Genomic DNA, 19,280 nt, shown 5'->3' on the forward strand with positions numbered 1-19,280 from the left:
ACCAGGGGCATAGTGGAGCGCACATTCGGAGTGCTAAAGTCACGCTTTCGCTCCCTTGACTGTTCTGGCGGGCAGCTGTTATACGCTCCCCCAGTAGTGTGCAGGATCATAGTGGCAGCATGTGTCCTGCACAACGTTGCAACACGCCGGGGCCTGGCCGTGGACATGGTGGTGGCCCCACATCCCCAACCACATGCACAGCCGCTGCGCATGGGAGGGGAAAGGGCACGGGGGGAGGCAGCCCGTACACAGCTAGTGGCTAATTACTTCACATAGAAATCACACCCCTGTGGAGTGCACACTGCCCTGGCACATTCCATCTGACAATCAATGATGACTCAACCTGACACTGATCCTGAATGTCTGGAGAATGAACCGGGAATACCATGTCAGCCTGAGATTGTTCACCTGGAAGTGTCACAATGTGTGCATCCCTACCCACACAGACACCACCAATGCAGTTTTGTGAAGTTACACATTGAAGCAGCTAAAATGAATACCCACTTGCAAAATGCAACAAGAGGACAGTGCCATGTCAGCCAACCCAACCCCAGCACTGCCACACGACACACCGTGCCATGTCATGCTAATTGCAGGTAAACAAAGTAATCCCCACAACATGACATCAGTCTCACTATGTACAGTGGCACTATTAGAAACCTGCAACACCTGAAATGCTCACAGCAATGCCGGACCAACAATATACTTGAGCACGTAGTACCATTAACATGACATCACAAATGTTACATATTAGTAGTCTCACCACCTGGAAATGCCTGCACTCCCACCACTACCAACTGTGCAGTGTTGTCGCCATGTAGAGTTGTAGGTGCACTGCTGCCAACATGGTCCCCATCTCCAGACTAGAGGTCCTTGTGTGGACATGAGGAAGGGACCTGCAAATTGGGAGGTAGACACAGAAGAAGAGTTACACATCAATGCAACATGCAGTGTACAACACAACAGCAATATGCACTAGGAATGTATACACAGTATTGACTACAGACTGGCCACACAGCTCATGGGAGTCCAACGTCACTGTGTAATTCACTGTCACTTGGGCACACCCTTTGCAAGCCCATGGAAACGGGAAGCAGGAGGGGTGTGTGTGACTCAAACCCAAGCATCTGAACCAAATACATTACAAGCCTGCATGTGCCCAGCCACAATGCAGCGTATGCCCACAGGAACCACGGAAGCCAACAGATCGTCCCAAAAAAATTGGGAATAAAAGAAATCAAAATAAAAATAAAAATAAGAAACAATCAAAAATGGCCATTGATGGGCCCGGGGGGGTTGGGGAGGCCACCCAGGAGGTCCGAGGACAGGATGCACACCAGAACCCTCCTGCGTGGATCCTGGGAAGATAAAACACCTCCATGGGCTCATGGCCCACACGGCTACCCTATTGTGGGAGTATCACTGCTGTCCCTATTATCACCCTGTGCAGCTGCATCCGGAGGTGGTTGCACTATGGGAGGCAGCCCACGCAAGGCCCTAGTCTGCTCCTCCATGGCTGCAAGCATGCGGGTGTGGTAGGTCTGGTTCTGGAGGATGAGTGTGCGGAGGTCCCCATGCAACAACTCACGGGATGCCCGGACCTCCGCCCTCGTTGCCTGCATCTCAGCTGAGAGCGTACGGGTGAGACGCTCCAGCTGCTGTTCTGTCCTTTGGTGTGTTAAAGCCTCAAGCTCAACAAGAGTCATCCTGAGGTGAAGGAGCTCCTGCCTCAGGGCTTCCCTGTGGCCCTGGGACTCAATGGAGATGGCCTCCTGCAGAGTCGCCAGTGCCGCCCGCCTGTCCCTGTTGGACCCCAACATGTCCTCCCTGTGTGACTGGCAGATGGAGTCGGTTGCCTGCTCTAGTCGCTCCATCAGCCTTTCTGGGGGGACAATGGAAGTGGCCACCCTATCTATGGCCTGAGCTATCATCACGGATGATGCAGCCTGTTGGGTAGCCATACCGTAAATGGATTGCTCCCATGCGGTATTGCCGGGTGGCGTACGGCCACCACGTCGGCGGGCACCACACCTGTCTGGGGCAAGGCGAACTGCGCCTTGCTGTGCCGGCACTGCCTGAGGCTGCAGGACTGCATTCCCCCTCTGATCTGCTGGCCCAGGAACAGGATCAGATGTCGCGGAGTGTGACCCTGCATCCGTAACCACCGAAGGCGTAGCTGCCAACACTGACATCCCCATGGAGGGTACTGACCCTGGTGCAGGTGGGTGAGACAGAACAGAATCCCTCCCTGGAACACTCACCTGCGACGGCACGTAGGTCTCATCCGAATCAACACCTGAGTACAGCTCGGGGGAGGTGCAGCCAGAGACACCCCTTGAGAGCACGACCTGCAGCACTTGTGGGTTCTCCCCCACCACCACACCACGTCCCTCACTGGTGGTTGGTCGGCCCTGGGACACCTCCTGGGTCTGCACCATCTCCACAACCCCAGCAGTATCAGGTGCGTCTTCCCCTGCAAAGACATGAAAACAAAGAAATGGAAACAGGCATTAGCACCATGGCACACATTGAGGGCTGAGAAGCAAGAGAAACAGTACTTGATTGACACATGTCCCACATGACTAAAACCCTCCCATGCATGCACCCTCACTGCGTATGAAGTGCAGGCAAATGGCACACACTGATGACACCAAGATGGAAGATGAACACATTTTCTGCATGCTGCCTGGCAGTGGCATCACACATTGGCCTGTGATTGGCAGGTGAAACACACATGCCATCACACAGATGGCATGTACCATTGCTATTGAGTGAAGATGGAGAGGAGGGCAGCACCTATTCATTCAGTCCAGTTCCCGCATGTAATTGCTTTTCTAATTCTAACAGGTCAGATTTTCCACCTGGAGCTGCCAGTCTGAAATGGTCAAATTGCACAGGGACATGTGTGTACAAATGATATCCAGGTAACAAAGTCACTCCACTTTACCATACCCATGTCAGACATGTGACTAGTGGACAGCGACATGCCTAGTGAAAGTGGTGGAATGCAAACAAACTGACTGAATGAACAGTGAAAAAGAAGCAAATATGTTGTGTCAAGGTGACACTTCAAGGGCAACTGGCGTGCAGTTGTGCTAGATGTCTACTGTTGGCAGAAGGGATACTGCTATGGCCAAATGCAGCTGCGCAGGAAGGATTGCATGAAGCACATGGCTGACCCATACGACTCAGGCGCACACACTCTCACCTGGCACACAAAAAGAAGTCCTCACACACACACCATGCACATGGATGACACACACATGCATGTGCACTCACCGGACAATGCCTCGCAATCAGCCAGATCTCCCACGCCTTGGATCTGTTCCTCCGTGACGTAGGTCCCAGCGACTGACTCATGTGGAGTGAGTTCCATGTCTACTACTGGAGACCCACCTCCAGACACTAGAGTTGCGGCATGACTTGAGGCCAGCTTACTCTTTGCCCTGCGCTTTAGGTCATTCCAGCGCTTATAGCAATCATTGGCTGTGCGCCTCACAATTCCAAGGGCACTTACGATGTCCGCAACGGTCTGCCAGTGTGCCTGGCGTTGTGCAGGTGTGGTCTTGGATCCTGCAACAATGACCATCTCGTTGTCATGTCCGGACACATACTCGACAAGTGCATTCAGTTCGTCATCCGTGAAGCTGGGCTTCCTGGACGGGCCGGACTGTGTAGCCGTGTCTGGGGCATCAGCCTGTGCCGGACGAGCACTCTTCCTCTTCCGCTTGGAAGGTGGTGGTGATCCTGAGTGTCCTGCGCCACTCTGGACACTAGGGGCAGGAGCCCTGGTGGACTCTGTATCAGGAGTGTGGGATTGCACACTCAGCATGGGAGTTGGTGCAGGCATTGGGTCTAGTGTGATGGTGTCAGGGGGAATGTCAGCAGCATGGACTAGGACCGACACTGTCCTGGCTGGGTGTGTGAGGGCTGGGGTGGATGGAGCCGCAGCTGCCCCTGCAGCCTCTCCGCCCTGCCTCCTTGGTGCAGCAGATGACCTTGCTGCCCCAGATCCACGTGGCATGATGGCATCAACGTGCACCAGCGCACGTGTCGTAGCCCTGCTGACCTGGAAGTCAGCCATGGAGTCAGCCAGGTCTGGTGCCACAATGGGCTGGTCCAACAAGGGCTGAGCATGGATGGTGTCAGCCACATCAGCCTCAATGGGAGGGGGGAAGGGGGGGGGATTATGGGTGCCCGTGACTGGTCCTCCACACATGGGGGGACAGGCTCACCCTGCAAGTTACGACCACGTCCCCTACCGGATCCACCACGGCCACCACTTGTGGCTCTTCCACCTTTGCCACCCTTACGGAATCCTCGCCTCCCAGCCATGGCACTGATGTTAATGTGCGTATGGGAGTGGATGTAGACTATTGTCCTGGGCAATTGGGGGTCAAAGGGGTTGGGTACCAGATGGTAATTGTACCCTAGTGCTCTAGCAAGGCTGAATGTAACCCCTGGGGAAAGATGACGGGTCACGCAACGCACAGGAGGCCCAAAAAAGGGAGATGACGTGCACGCAACCCCTCCTAGACCACGTGTGCAGAAAGAAAAACCTGCACTACGCTGTGGCACCCAGAAACACAAGAATGAACGTATGCGTGTCACACGCAGCCTAGAATGACCTCTGAAGGGGTAGGCTACACACGGGGCAAGCACAGATGTTAGATACGTGCGTGACTCACCGTCTGCCTGGTAAACGAGCGTGTAAAAGGAGCACGTTTGGTTGGCAACACCCCCGCCAAAAGAAGATTTGTACGCTGTCTGAGGAGACAGGACAACAGTAGAAGGGAACACTGTTTGAGGGAACAGGCCCAGGTAAACCAGTAAAAGCGAAAGAAGAGAAAAATCTGTCAGAGGTAACAGGGAATACGAACTTGAAACGCTGTGAAGTAAATCGCGTGTGAAACGACAAGAAGTACAGAATTCACCCACTAGCTCTCCACGAAAAGCACATACAAGGAAGTGGTGTTCTACGCGTACCTTTTATACAGGCCAACACGTCCAGCGTCACTTACGCGGCGTGTACGCGCTAGGGCCATTTCCTCCAATTACACGCTTTGTCACTTCTGCGTGTACGGACATTTCCTCCAATTACACGCTTTGTCACTTCTGCGTGTAGGGACATTTCCTCCAATTACACGCTTTGTCACTTCTGCATGTAGGGACATTTCCTCCTATTACACGCTTTGTCACTTCTGTGTGTAGGGCCATTTCCACCAATCACACGCGATGAGACTGTGACGTGCAGTCTTTCCACGTGTGCTCTGTCATCACGTGCTGTGTGGGAAACACCCGTGCGGGTCACGTCACAGACGCGCTTACGCGCTGAGGGCCTTTGGTCCAATAGAATCGCGTATGCGTGCTGACGCGCTAAGGGCTTTTCCTCGATTTTCACGCTGACGTGCAGGATTTTCACGTGCCAAATCACTCCGTACCAAGCTGGCCACGCATAAGCACACGGAAGACCACGCTCCTGCCCAGAAGGCCGAACTACTGCCCCCCAGAGCCCCGAGCACGCTCCCACCTACCATCTGCTGCTGCCTGACTGCCTGCTGCCCACGTGCACTGCCATTTGCTGCCTGCACATCAGCCAGGGGTGCTGTTGCTGTGACCACCCCTGCTGGTACCGAAGACTCCCGACTGGAATTCCATCGCTCCACAGCCCAGCCCCAGGACCCAGTTGCCCACCCACTCCTGCCTCTGGGGTTGTCATGTCGGGGCAAACACCATCTGTGACCACTGACAACCCCCGGCCAGAGAGGCAGAGGGGCACCAGCTTCAGTGCCACCGAAGTTGGTGTCCTGGTGGAGCAAGTCCTGGGGCAGTATGATGCCCTCTTCGGAAGTTCCCGCGCCGACAAGGAAGGACGGACTCGGATCTGGACTGACATCGTGACTGCCATCAACGCGGAGGGGGTGGCAGTCCGGGACTTACAACATGTCAGGAAGCGCTGGGAGGACTTCAGGTCCAGGACCCTGAACAAGGCCCGGCACCTCTTGAAGGCAGCGGATGCCAAGGGGCGCCGGGGCCACTTGTCGGAAGAACAGATGGGGGTCCTGGAACGCATATCCCCAGCGCTCCACGTCCAGGTCCTGGAGAAGCAGACCCGTCTGGAGTCGAGCGGTGAGTGTACATGCATCCTGATTGTGAGCAGTGCGTGTGGTGATTATTCAGTATTGTGCAGGTTGCACATCTGTTTGTATGGGGTCGAGTATGGGTGGGGGTGTACATGGCCGTGGGGCTGACACATGCGAGGGCTGTAATGTGTGAGACATGGATGGTGCTTGTGTGTGTAGGCTTGCATGGCAAATGCAGTTGTGCGTGCACACATGTTTGTATGTATGTGTATGTAAGTAGACATGTCCGTGATGTCACGCATGTATGTTGTATTGGGCTGCATGTATGAGCACTGTGTACATGTGCATGTGTGTGTATTTGACAAGGGTGCAACAGTGATGCAACATGGATGCATGTGACTGCGGTATGTGTAAGCCTGATTGGCAGATGTGACATGGATGCCCGTCTGAACAGTGCGACACTTGGCCGAGGTGTACACATGCATGCAAGTGTGGTGGTGTGTGTACATGTGTGGTGCACTTCCTGTGTTGCATGTGATGTCTGGGTCAACTTTGGCTGCTCATGCAGTTGTATGTGTAGGGATGGTGGTGGCAGTTGCGATATGGCTGTGGTATGGCTCATGTGTGCGAGTTGCAATGACATGTGTGTTGGGGATTGTGATGACATGTCTGAGGTTTGCCAATGCCACTCATGTGCAACTGTCATGTGTGTATGTGTCCATTGTACAGTGCCCTGATGCCTGTGTTTTGTTTCTCCCTGTCTGCAGCGTCAACTGATGAAGAGGGCGGAGAAGGTGCTGTGGAGCACAGCGGTGGGGATCCGACCGCCAGCCGGAGACGCAAGGCCCGGCTCCCCTCCCGTGTTGTCATCTCGTCGGGGAGTGAGGAGTCCGGTGCCGCGTCCCAGGCCGCAGCTGCCGGGGGGAGGTCCAAGAGGCGGAGGTTGGAGTTGGACTCCTCGGCAGCAGAAGGGGCAGCTGGGACCCCACAGGGCCCAACAGGGGAAGATGGCACGGAGTCATCCAGGTTGGTGGGGGGTCTGGTGGAGGAGGAGGCCGTGCAAGCACCAGAGACGGGGTCTGGAGGTGGGGATCCCACTGGTGCTAGTGGTGCAGTCCAGGACCAGGGACAGGAGGCAGCACAGGCCGCCGCGGAGGTGCCTGTGTGCAATCCTGTCCCCGATCCTGTCCCTGCATCATCTTGCACCAGCAGGGATGCCTACGTCCAGACCCGTTTCCAGGCATGGGATGAGCTGACATCAACTGGCCTTCCTCTGCCTGCGGACGTGGCTATCCAGGTCCGGGTTGAGCCTGTCCTGGCTGGTGTAGCGTTGCGTCAACGGGCCATGCGAGGTGACCTGCAGTCTTTTCATGGAGAGACTGCACGTCATCTCGAATGGCTCGTTGACCACGTCAGCCTGCTGGGACAGGTCACCCAGGCCGGATTCCTCCGTCTGATGGGGCTTGCTCCGACCCCCTCCTCAACTGGACCCCCTACGCGCCAGTCGTCCTCTGTGCCATCTTCCCACCCATCAGTCACCTGGGTGCCCTGTGGAGCTGCCTCTGACGGTGCGGCCAGGCTGGTGGAGGAGGCATCCCTGCCACAGTCGGGAGTCGGTGGTCCAGCAGGGGTGGCCACATCAACAAGTGCACCCCAGCCGGCGGAGGATGTGCAGGCAGCAGGAGGCAGTGCACGGACAGAGGCAGAGCAGCAGCAGCAGCAACATGGTGGGAGCCATGAAGGCTCGGGGCTTTCGACATCGGAGGGGCAGGCATCGGCCGGAGGGCAGGGGGACCCAGGACAGAGAGTGTCTTCCGTGTGGCAGCGGTTGGGCCACGCCATAGGTGCGGAGCGGCGGCGGGCGGAAGAGGCGCGGCTCACAATGGTCAGGGCGGAGAACTCCATGCGGAGGGCCCTGAGGCGGGCCGAGTGCCTCGAGGCAATCCGCAGGGGGTTGGAGGAGGACACAGCGTCGTCCCTGCGGACCCTCGGGGCCATGGAACTGGACCGCCTCCGGGACATCGAACAGGAGTTCGATGATGCCCTGGCCCGGGACACCACAGAGTGAGCCGCTGGACTTGCCCACCGCCTTTGTATATAGTTCTTTAGTTTTAGGTTTCCTTTCTTTCGTATTATGATTTGGAGTCGACGGACACTGCTCCACTTTTTGTATATAGTTGATTTTTGGGTAGATTTTTTAGTAGGTTTCCTTTGTTCAGTTGGGCTCATGGACCCTTGTTATTTTTGTACATAGTTCTTTATTGCATGGAGATTTTTTTACATTTGACTTTGGACAAAAAAAATTTCTATTTGGATTTCAAGTTTCATTTTTTCATACGGACATGCAGCTTACTTTTTTCTCATTCACATTGTAGTTAGTTTTCTTTCTTTAGCATTCTTATTTTTTTTCAATATAATTTTGTTTGCATACTTCACTGTGTGGTATCATCTCATTGGTTTCATGCATGTCATGTTGTGTGTTTTCCCATTCAATTGCAACCATTGTGTGTGACGGACATGGCTTCATTAGCTTCATGAACATTGGGGGTGTAACATGTGATTTCCATTTCCATGTGGGTGAATGGGTTACTTGGTAGGGCTTTTTGGCTGTGGAGGCTGACCATTACGCACATGATTGGGGATTGTGAGGACCTGGTGGGGGCTGCCCATGGTGGTAGGGCGGTGGGGGGTGGTGGGAGACATGAGTGGGGGCCTGGTGGAGGGTGCCCCTGGTGGCTGGGGGGTGGGGGTGGTGGGAGACATGAGTGGGGGTCTGGTGGAGGGTGCCCCTGGTGGCTGGGGGGTGGGGGTGGTGGGAGACATGAGTGGGGGCCTGGTGGAGGGTGCCCCTGGTGGCTGGGGGGTGGGGGTGGTGGGAGACATGAGTGGGGGTCTGGTGGAGGGTGCCCCTGGTGGCTGGGGGGTGGGGGTGGTGGGAGACATGAGTGGGGGCCTGGTGGAGGGTGCCCCTGGTGGCTGGGGGGTGGGGGTGGTGGGAGACATGAGTGGGGGCCTGGTGGAGGGTGCCCATGCACTGCTGGGGGGTGGTGGTGCAGGGGGACATGGGTGGGGGCCTGGTAGAGGCTGCCCCTGGTGGCTGGGGGGTGGGGGTGGTGGGAGACATGAGTGGGGGCCTGGTGGAGGGTGCCCATGCACTGCTGGGGGGTGGTGGTGCAGTAGGACATGGGTGGGGGCCTGGTAGAGGCTGCCCCTGGTGGCTGGGGGTGGGGGTGGTGGGAGACATGGGTGGGGGCCTGGTGGAGGGTGCCCCTGGTGGCTGGGGGGTGGGGGTGGTGGGAGACATTAGTGGGGGCCTGGTGGAGGATGCCCCTGGTGGCTGGGGGGTGGGGGTGGTGGGAGACATGAGTGGGGGTCTGGTGGAGGGTGCCCCTGGTGGCTGGGGGGTGGGGGTGGTGGGAAACATGAGTGGGGGTCTGGTGGAGGGTGCCCCTGGTGGCTGGGGGGTGGGGGTGGTGGGAGACATGAGTGGGGGCCTGGTGGAGGGTGCCCCTGGTGGCTGGGGGGTGGGGGTGGTGGGAGACATGAGTGGGGGCCTGGTGGACGGTGACCCTGCACTGCTGGGGTTTGGGGGTGGTGGGAGACATGAGTGGGGGCCTGGTGGGGGCTGCCCCTGGTGACTGAGGGGGTGGGGGTGATAGGGGACATGAGTGGGGGCCTGGTGGGGGCTGCCCCTGCACTGCTGCGGGGTGGGGGTGGTGGGAGACATGGGTGGGGGCCTGGTGGAGGCTGCCCCAGGTGGCTGGGGGGTGGGGGTGGTGGGAGACATGAGTGGGGGCCTGGTGGGGGCTGCCCCTGGTGACTGGGGGGGTGGGGGTGATAGGGGACATGAGTGGGGGCCTGGTGGGGGCTGCCCCTGCACTGCTGCGGGGTGGGGGTGGTGGGAGACATGGGTGGGGGCCTGGTGGAGGCTGCCCCTGGTGGCTGGGGGGTGGGGGTGGTGGGTGACATGAGTGGGGGCCTGGTGGAGGGTGACCCTGCACTGCTGGGGTGTGGGGGTGGTGGGTGACATGAATGGGGGCCTGGTGGAGGGTGACCCTGCACTGCTGGGGTGTGGGGGTGGTGGGTGACATGAGTGGGGGCCTGGTGGAGGGTGACCCTGCACTGCTGGGGGGTGGGGGTGGTGGGAGACATGAGTGGGGGCCTGGTGGAGGCTGCCCCTGGTGGCTGGGGGGTGGGGGTGGTGGGAGACATGAGTGGGGGCCTGGTGGAGGCTGCCCCTGCACTCCTGGGGGGTGGGGGTGGTGGGGGACATGAGTGGGGGCCTGGTGGAGGCTGCCCCTGCACTCTTGGGGGGTGGGGGTGGTGGGAGGCATGAGTGGGGGCCTGGTGGAGGCTGCCCCTGGTGGCTGGGGGGTGGGGGTGGTGGGAGACATGAGTGGGGGCCTGGTGGAGGCTGCCCCTGGTGGCTGGGGGGTGGGGGTGGTGGGAGACATGGGTGGGGGCCTGGTGGAGGCTGCCCCTGCACTACTGGGGGGTGGGGGTGGTGGGAGACATGAGTGGGGGCCTGGTGGAGGCTGCCCCTGGTGGCTGGGGGGTGGGGGTGGTTGGAGACATGAGTGGGGGCCTGGTGGAGGCTGCCTCTTGTGGCTGGGGGTGGGGGTGGTGGGAGACATGAGTGGGGGCCTGGTGGAGGCTGCCCCTGGTGGCTGGGGTATGGGGGTGCAGGGAGACATGAGTGGGGGCCTGGTGGAGGCTGCCCCTGGTGGCTGGGGGGTGGGGTGGTGGGAGACATGAGTGGGGGCCTGGTGGAGGGTGCCCCTGGTGGCTGGGGGGTGGGGGTGGTGGGTGACATGAGTGGGGGCCTGGTGGAGGGTGACCCTGCACTGCTGGGGTTTGGGGGTGGTGGGAGACATGAGTGGGGGCCTGGTGGGGGCTGCCCCTGGTGACTGGGGGGGTGGGGGTGATAGGGGACATGAGTGGGGGCCTGGTGGGGGCTGCCCCTGCACTGCTGCGGGGTGGGGGTGGTGGGAGACATGGGTGGGGGCCTGGTGGAGGCTGCCCCTGGTGGCTGGGGGGTGGGGGTGGTGGGAGACATGAGTGGGGGCCTGGTGGGGGCTGCCCCTGGTGACTGGGGGGGTGGGGGTGATAGGGGACATGAGTGGGGGCCTGGTGGGGGCTGCCCCTGCACTGCTGCGGGGTGGGGGTGGTGGGAGACATGGGTGGGGGCCTGGTGGAGGCTGCCCCTGGTGGCTGGGGGGTGGGGGTGGTGGGTGACATGAGTGGGGGCCTGGTGGAGGGTGACCCTGCACTGCTGGGGGGTGGGGGTGGTGGGAGACATGGGTGGGGGCCTGGTGGAGGCTGCCCCTGCACTGCTGGGGGGTGGGGGTGGTGGGAGACATGAGTGGGGGCCTGGTGGAGGCTGCCCCTGGTGGCTGGGGGGTGGGGGTGGTGGGAGACATGAGTGGGGGCCTGGTGGAGGCTGCCCCTGGTGGCTGGGGGGTGGGGGTGGTGGGAGACATGAGTGGGGGCCTGGTGGAGGCTGCCCCTGGTGGCTGGGGTATGGGGATGCAGGGAGACATGAGTGGGGGCCTGGTGGAGGCTGCCCCTGGTGGCTGGGGGGTGGGGTGGTGGGAGACATGAGTGGGGGCCTGGTGGAGGGTGCCCCTGGTGGCTGGGGGGTGGGGGTGGTGGGTGACATGAGTGGGGGCCTGGTGGAGGGTGACCCTGCACTGCTGGGGTTTGGGGGTGGTGGGAGACATGAGTGGGGGCCTGGTGGAGGCTGCCCCTGGTGGCTGGGGGGTGGGGTGGTGGGAGACATGAGTGGGGGCCTGGTGGAGGGTGCCCCTGGTGGCTGGGGGGTGGGGGTGCAGGGGGACATGAGCAGGTGTGCAGGGTAGTCCCCTGTTTTGTGGGCTGCCTGCAGGGGCCATGGAGGGTGTACAGGGAACACCTGTGAGGACCCACCCAGCCTAATCGCGTGTGTAACTTCCCACGCGCCCCTGTAATACACGTACCCAGCCAAATCGCGTGTGATAATTCCCGCGCACCCCTGTAATACACGTACCCAGCCAAATCGCGTGTGATAATTCCCGCGCACCCCTGTAATACACGTACCTGGCCAAATCGCGTGTGATAATTCCAGCGCACCCCTGTAATACACGTACCCAGCCAAATCGCGTGTAAAACTTCCCGTGTACCCCTGTAATACACCTACCCAGCCAAATCGCGTGTGATAATTCCCGCGTACCCCTGTAATACACGTGCCCTGGCTAATCGCGTGTAAAACTTTACACGTACCCCTCTAATACACGTACCCTGGCCAATCGCGTGTTAAACTTCCCGCGTACCCCTGTAATACACGTACCCTGGCTAATCGCGTGTAAAACTTCCCGCGTACCCCTGAAATGAACGTTACCCGCTTTGCGTTCCTTGTTTGGCAGCCCTGTAAACTGGTCCAGGGTTCGCGCAGCCCTTTGCGATGATTTAGTGATTTTGATGGCTTTTCCTTGCGCGAGGGCGTTCTTGGGGGCGTTACTGGCGCTGCTGCAGGGTCGCTGCACAGCTGGTTTGGGAGCCTAAAATCCATGAATACGCTGTGCGCGGAAATCGGTTTTAGCGCACGTGCCTGGCGCAGTCAATCGCACGCGGACACTCTGCGCCAGCCGCTTGCAACACTTTTCTGCGAAATTCTATGAATTACCCTGTAAATCTCCATTCAGATGTTTCAGTTCATTTGTGCCAGTAGCCAGAGTTCCTTGAACCTGGCAAAGAAGCACAACTTAGGCTCCCATGTTGCTTTTTCTGTTCCACATTTTACACATTGTGGGCTGGGTATATTTAACATATTTATAAATCATTCCAGGATGAAATAGGGACAATGTTCTGTACAAACCACATTGTATGATAATTAGAGACCAATATCAATCATCCAATTAGGTTCAGTCTGTCTGTCTCCACAAGGAGGATGGCTTTTCATACATTTTGTGACAATGTTTTGATCATCTCGTAATCCAAATCCATAAACATCTTAACATGTGTAACCTTCAATATTTATCCTGCTGCTTTATTCTCCACCTCAAATAAAATATTGATGATTTTTAGCAGAGCCAACACAAGTGCATGATAATCTGAGCAAATGGTTTGAATGTGCTTGCTGCGCAGTAATGCAAGAAGATCTGATTTTCCGCCTCGCCACATAGTATATGCATGGTCGCTGAGGATATCCTCTCAGCATATCTGATTACAAGTCAGAGGTTACTTAGAATCCTTAGAATCCATAACCATGTGTCTCCAACATGTGCTTATTAACCTTATGGCATCATATTGATTGATACACATATCTCTAAGAACCAAATCCTCTTTATTTTGTATACTGTATGGAGGCATTTTCAAGACACCAAATGCCTTCAACTAGTTCTGCAGAACACGTTGATCTAAATGAACACGATTATCATCAGAGTCAATGTGTGGAAAGGAAGTTGAATACAGTGTCAAACTGACACCCTAAAATACAAATATTAAATTAGCTGAAATTGTAAATTACATGAGTAACCCCATCCCAGAGAAGAGAAAGGGGAGCGTTTCCATTTCTGCAAAAAAGATAACATTTTGAGAAATGATTCAGATTGTATCATTTAATTACATTTTTAGTGATCATAACGCCCACAACTTGTCATGTAAAGGCTTTTCCAGGTCTCCCAGAAGCACTTCCTGTGTTGCATTTGCTAAAATACCTTGAGTTTTGTACATATATATTCTATAACCTATGAACATTACCTAATTATACCCGTCAAATGCATGTTGCACCTAATCTTTATTCACAACACTCAATACAGCCACCCCACTGGTATGGACTTTAATCCTTGACACCTCATCCGTTTTGGCCAATTTTGTAATCTGTTGCTTTTTTGTTGCCGATCTTAGCTATGTATGTCCCAATGTATAAACCAAACAGAAAGTGTGGACACAGACCAGCCCCATTTTAACCAGGCCACCTAAATCACCAGTGATGATAGACTTTGCTGTTGCTCCCATATACTATACCCAGATTCATTCCACGATGGACACTTGTACATTTAATTTCCCCTAAAGCCCCAAACAAGAATCTATAAATGACAAGGTCAAAGTCCTTTTCTGCTTCTAGCAGCACAACAGCTATGTGTGTATTTTCCAAAGCAGCCTCCTGTAGAGCTACTGCCAAAAAGTGAGTATTGGCAGATAGATTTCCTACCCGTGTAAAACGGATCTTATTATATTTTGATGCATTATATATATGCATGGCCAACTGTGCAGTGATTACTTTCATTACTGTTTTATTACCATCGTTGATTGATGAATCTGGCCGATATTGGCTGCATAAGCTTGGCTATATACCATCCTTCTAGGATATTGTAATTAACCTTTTGATGAAGTTTGAGGCTTCGCTATGCTCTGCAAGCATATGATTACCAGGCTCATTAATTTTAGGGATTAACAACACGTCAAATTATGTATACAATTGGAATTATAACCCATCTGTCCCTGGAGATTTAGCATTTCTAAACTTAAGCAGAGCATGTTTCATCACAGTATCTAGTATTTTGGCCTTCAAAGCATCTGCTCTTGCAGTTGAAATTGGGACAATTCAATTCTATATAAAAACAAAGTTAAACCCTCCAATTTAAACATATGTGTGTCACTAATGTGGCCAGTGTCACTTGTGTATGGTCCTCGGCTCTGCAGACTGGACGGTAACCATACCTACAATCTGTGTTCTGCATTATCCACATCCATGCCTGGTCATAGTGACCCAATCAGAAGTCCCAATTGGGCATACCTTGTGGCTATTCCCATGGGGCACTGAGACTTGAAGATTGTACTTCCCTGTCATCATTTTGTTATAGTTTGCTTTTACTCTATACCAGCATTTCTGTGCTGCATTTTGGCAAGTTTTACCCATGGAAATTTGAATGGGAAACCTCTTTTTGGTCCCCCTACAGGTATCCTTCTGCTAGATGTAACTTTGGGTGACTTTACAAAATACATTAAAGTGTACTTTGTCATATCATGGCTATTGATCAACAGACTGTAGCAAGTGTATATTGGTTCCCTGTCATTTTATCGCCGGATGTTTTTTCGTGGGGTTTTTACTGCACATTTTTTAATGAAAAAACCCATCAATTTTTTTTTAATTATTTTGGGGGGTTCCCCCCAATCCCCCATTCCCTTTCATGTTTTATCTATTCTCAAACACCCACATCCCATATAAAGAATTTTCTAACCCCCTAAAAAATTTGATGTTTTTTTTCATTAGAAGATTTGCGGTAAAAAACCCTGCAAAAAAAGGCCCGCGATGAAAGGACGTTGTACCTGTATTTTAAGGGTTTATAGAGCTTTATCAATAATCTTAATGGTTTACGGAAAACCCAATAATTCAGTGACTTGCACAGAACTCTGACCTGCATTCCTCCTTATTAAGGTCATCTTTGGCTTGCCCATGGGGCCTTCTTGAAAAGGCCTTTTAACTGCTTTTTCAAATTTATAATTGTGCAAACAAAAACATGTCTTGCCTGGATTGGACAGGATGCAGTCACCTTCCCTACTTCATGGCAATATAAAGAAGCAAGTGACTTGCTCTTTTTCACTCTCTCAACTTTCTTGCTCTGTCTCTCTCTCTTTCTTTAGAAGTCCCATTGTTGTCGTTCAACAAAAAGCTTTGCACTTTTAAAGGTCTACATATGAGGTTCACAAGGCTACAGGGCAAATCCCAGACAGTCACTTTCTCCAGAGTTCTCTCTCTAGTAGCTGCCTGCTTGTTTCTGGCTAATGCTGGGATACGAGAAACGTCATTTTCTTCGTAGGTCCTGCACTCACTGTTCAGTCTCTAGTTGCAGATACAGGTGGAGTTTCTGCTTTACTTGATGACAGAAACAACTGGGTTTGCTTTTCCCAATTTCCACAGAGGAGTTTGAAAGACATTATAACATCATGTTCCTAGGGCCCTGATTTCTACCCTATGCGCCACCCCTCTATTACTCCTCTGGTCTTGATCATCCTTCAAACCACTCCACGTGCTAATCGCTCTTCCCACAATTGGTTTGTCCTCTTTTCATCAGGCTCTAACTGCTACTCCCTGTCTTGGCTATGCATACCCTCTCTTTCATTCCTGTTCTCATTAACTATCAATTTACTTGCCCTTTGTGCTTTCTCATGCCTCCCAACTTCCCCTGAAGTACTCCTCGTACCTTGTGCATATGTTTGCCTCCTAGCACCTCCTGTTATCTTCATCCTACACCTCCTGATGTCTTTCTCCTACCACTTCCTGAGGTTACCCTCCTTCCATCTGTTTATGTTTCTTCTCCTCTTGTCTCCAGTCTCCTCCTCTCCTGCATGTCTCTCTGCAAACTCCTTCTGCAGCCTCCTTCCTGAACCTACAACTTGCCACAAATAACTGCCATAATGTTATTCACCAAACGCACATGCTTCCCCTTCCTGGTACATCCCTTTTATTTTCTAGTTTGAACGGTTCATCTGGGTGTTAGGACCTGCACCTGTGTGTCCTTATAAGTGCTGCTGTGTGTTTGGTTGCTGTGGATTTTTTCCCCTTCATGCGTAGTGTATGCATTAGCATAGGATCCAAGCAGTGGATCGACTGTGACTTTAAAAAGCTGGTCTGCCATATTGGATGTCTTGTCTGTGTGCGTCTGTGTTTGTTCATGGTCATCCATGGATGTCAGGGAATCCATGTCAGCACAGTGACCTGCTGTAAGATTGTTAGATGTGATGATCATTTTGTGCTAGATCGGGCCTTTATCATATTGAGCCTGGGTTGGGGAGAGGTTTCAATGCCCACATAGGGTTACAAGCAAGGGCATCTCATTCAGGCGTATCATCCATAATGGGCGGGGGGCATCGATCCACTGGGTCTTGGCCACCTCTCAACCATTATGGAGCCCAGGCAAATACGAGCACTCCCTCAGCGGTTTTTTTCAGCTGAGGGAGTGCTCTTAACTGTCCTTTCACATTTACATTTCCCGAGCTGGGCACGTTCAATGAGCCATGCAAGGCTGGGGGTGTTTGCTTCCCCAGCCTTGCATGGCTTATTTGAACTGCTGGCTGGGGTACTGCACATCTGAATGTGCAAGGGTGTTTCTCCACACGACCTCACACATACAAACAGAGCAGGATGGAGTGGGGCATCTCCAGACCAACGCTCAGACCTCTTGCACGCATGTGCAGGAACCAAGAAACATCCTGATTCCTGTTCATGCTTGCAGGGAGCTGGTGCACTGGAACCTCCGGAACTGCGGCAGAAGGTACGTTTGTTTATGTTCATTTAAAAAAATATATATATATGTGTATGGATGTGTGCATGCTTGTGTTGTTAGGTGAATGTATGATGGATGCTAATTTTGAATGAGAGAGTGCTTTCTGTGTGTTTGTTGTGTACAAGTGTGTGTTTGTATGTTTGTTTAGTATTTAATGTGTGTTGTAATGTGTTTGCATTGTCATCTATTTATTATTTAAGTATGTGTATGAATGCATGTATGGTTGTGTTATGAGAGTGTATGATGGGTGTTTGTGTGAATAAAAGAGTGCTTGCAGTTCATATGTTGTCTTCATATGTTTGTTTTTATGTTCATTTATTTATTTAAATATGTGTATCGATGTGTGTATGCCTGTGTTTTGAGTGAGTACATGATGAATGTTCGTGTGAATGAAAGAGTGCTTGCTGTGTGAAGGTTGTGTGTGTGTGGTGTGTAAATGTGTGTGTTTGTGTGTTTATTTATTATTTAAATATGTGTATGGATGCATGTTTGCTTGTGTTATGAGTGAGTGCATGATGTGTACTCATGACTTTGAATGAGAAAGAAAGTGCTGGCTGTGTGTATGTTATGTGTGAGTATTTGTGCTGTCTGAGATGATTTTGGTGAGTGGGGGTAGGAGGTTTGTACAACAAAGGCATTTTAAAAATGCCTTTGTTGCAAAAAAAACTCACCACCGTCCAAAATCAGCTTTCCGTCTGAGATGCTGTGGGGCTCAGGGGACAGGGATGGTATTGTTTTACTGGACATTTATGATAGATGTCTCGTAATAAATACCATACCTGCCCCTTGACCATACAGCACCTTGCATACACACAAAATCACTTTGAGTGTGTGTGTGTGTGTGTATGTGAGGCCCAGGGGACAGACATGGTATTTTATTTACTTTTTACTGGAACTCTATAACATATGTCCAGTAAAAAAAAAAAGCATCCCTGCCCCTGAGTACCCCAGTGCCTGGCATACATACATACATACATAACCCCATTGATTGTGTGCATGTGTCAGGAGCTCGGGACTCAGGGGACGGGTGTGTCATTTTTTCACTGGGCATCTATGATAAATGGGCAGTAAAAAAAACATGCATTACCACAGTGCCTTGAGCACCTTGCAATCAGACAATCAAATTCATCATTATTGTAATTATATCTGACTGCAAGGTGCTAGCACACCATTGAGCAGGCATGGCAATTTTTACTGTGCATGGTTGAAAAAGCAAGCATGATAAGTGTTATTATGTAGCCAGACTTGCATTTTAATGCAGTTCTGTCTAGCCATTTCTTATTGTGGCATGACATTTTGTATTGGGCATCTTTCGTAAAGCAAGCATGGTTAGTGTTATTATGAAGCAAGACTCACATTGTTTATGCAACCAGTCTAGCCATCTCTTACTGAGGCATGACATGTTGTATTGGGCATCTTTGATAAAGCAATCAGAATAAGTGGTATTATTTTTACTGTGGCATGACATTTTGTATTAGGCATCTTTGGTAAAACAAGCATAAGTGTGATTATGTAGCAAGACTGGCATTCCAATGCCGCCAGTCTAGTCATTTCTTATTGTGGTATGCCATTTTGTATTGGACATCTCTGTAAAGCAAGCATGATATGTTTTGTTACAAAGCAAGACTGCCATTTTTTATGCTACCAGTCTAGCCATTTCTTACTGAGGCACAACATTTTGCATTGGGCTTCTTTGATCAATCAAGCAGGATTGGTGGTGATATTCTTACTGTGGCATGACATTTTGTATTAGGCACCTAAGGGTTATTATGTAGCTAGACTAGCATTTCAATGCAGCCAGTTTAGTCATTTCATAAATCACAGACAATATATCACATTTGTCTGTGATATATGAAATATATCACATTTTGTATATCACAGACAAGAAGAGAGACACACTGGTTGCCTATTTAAGCAGGAGTCCTACACA

The sequence above is a fragment of the Ambystoma mexicanum genome, chromosome 4q (genome assembly GCF_040938575.1).
Source record: "Ambystoma mexicanum isolate Mex_15411 chromosome 4q, UKY_AmexF1_1, whole genome shotgun sequence".
In the NCBI taxonomy this organism is placed as follows: Eukaryota; Metazoa; Chordata; class Amphibia; order Caudata; family Ambystomatidae; genus Ambystoma; species Ambystoma mexicanum.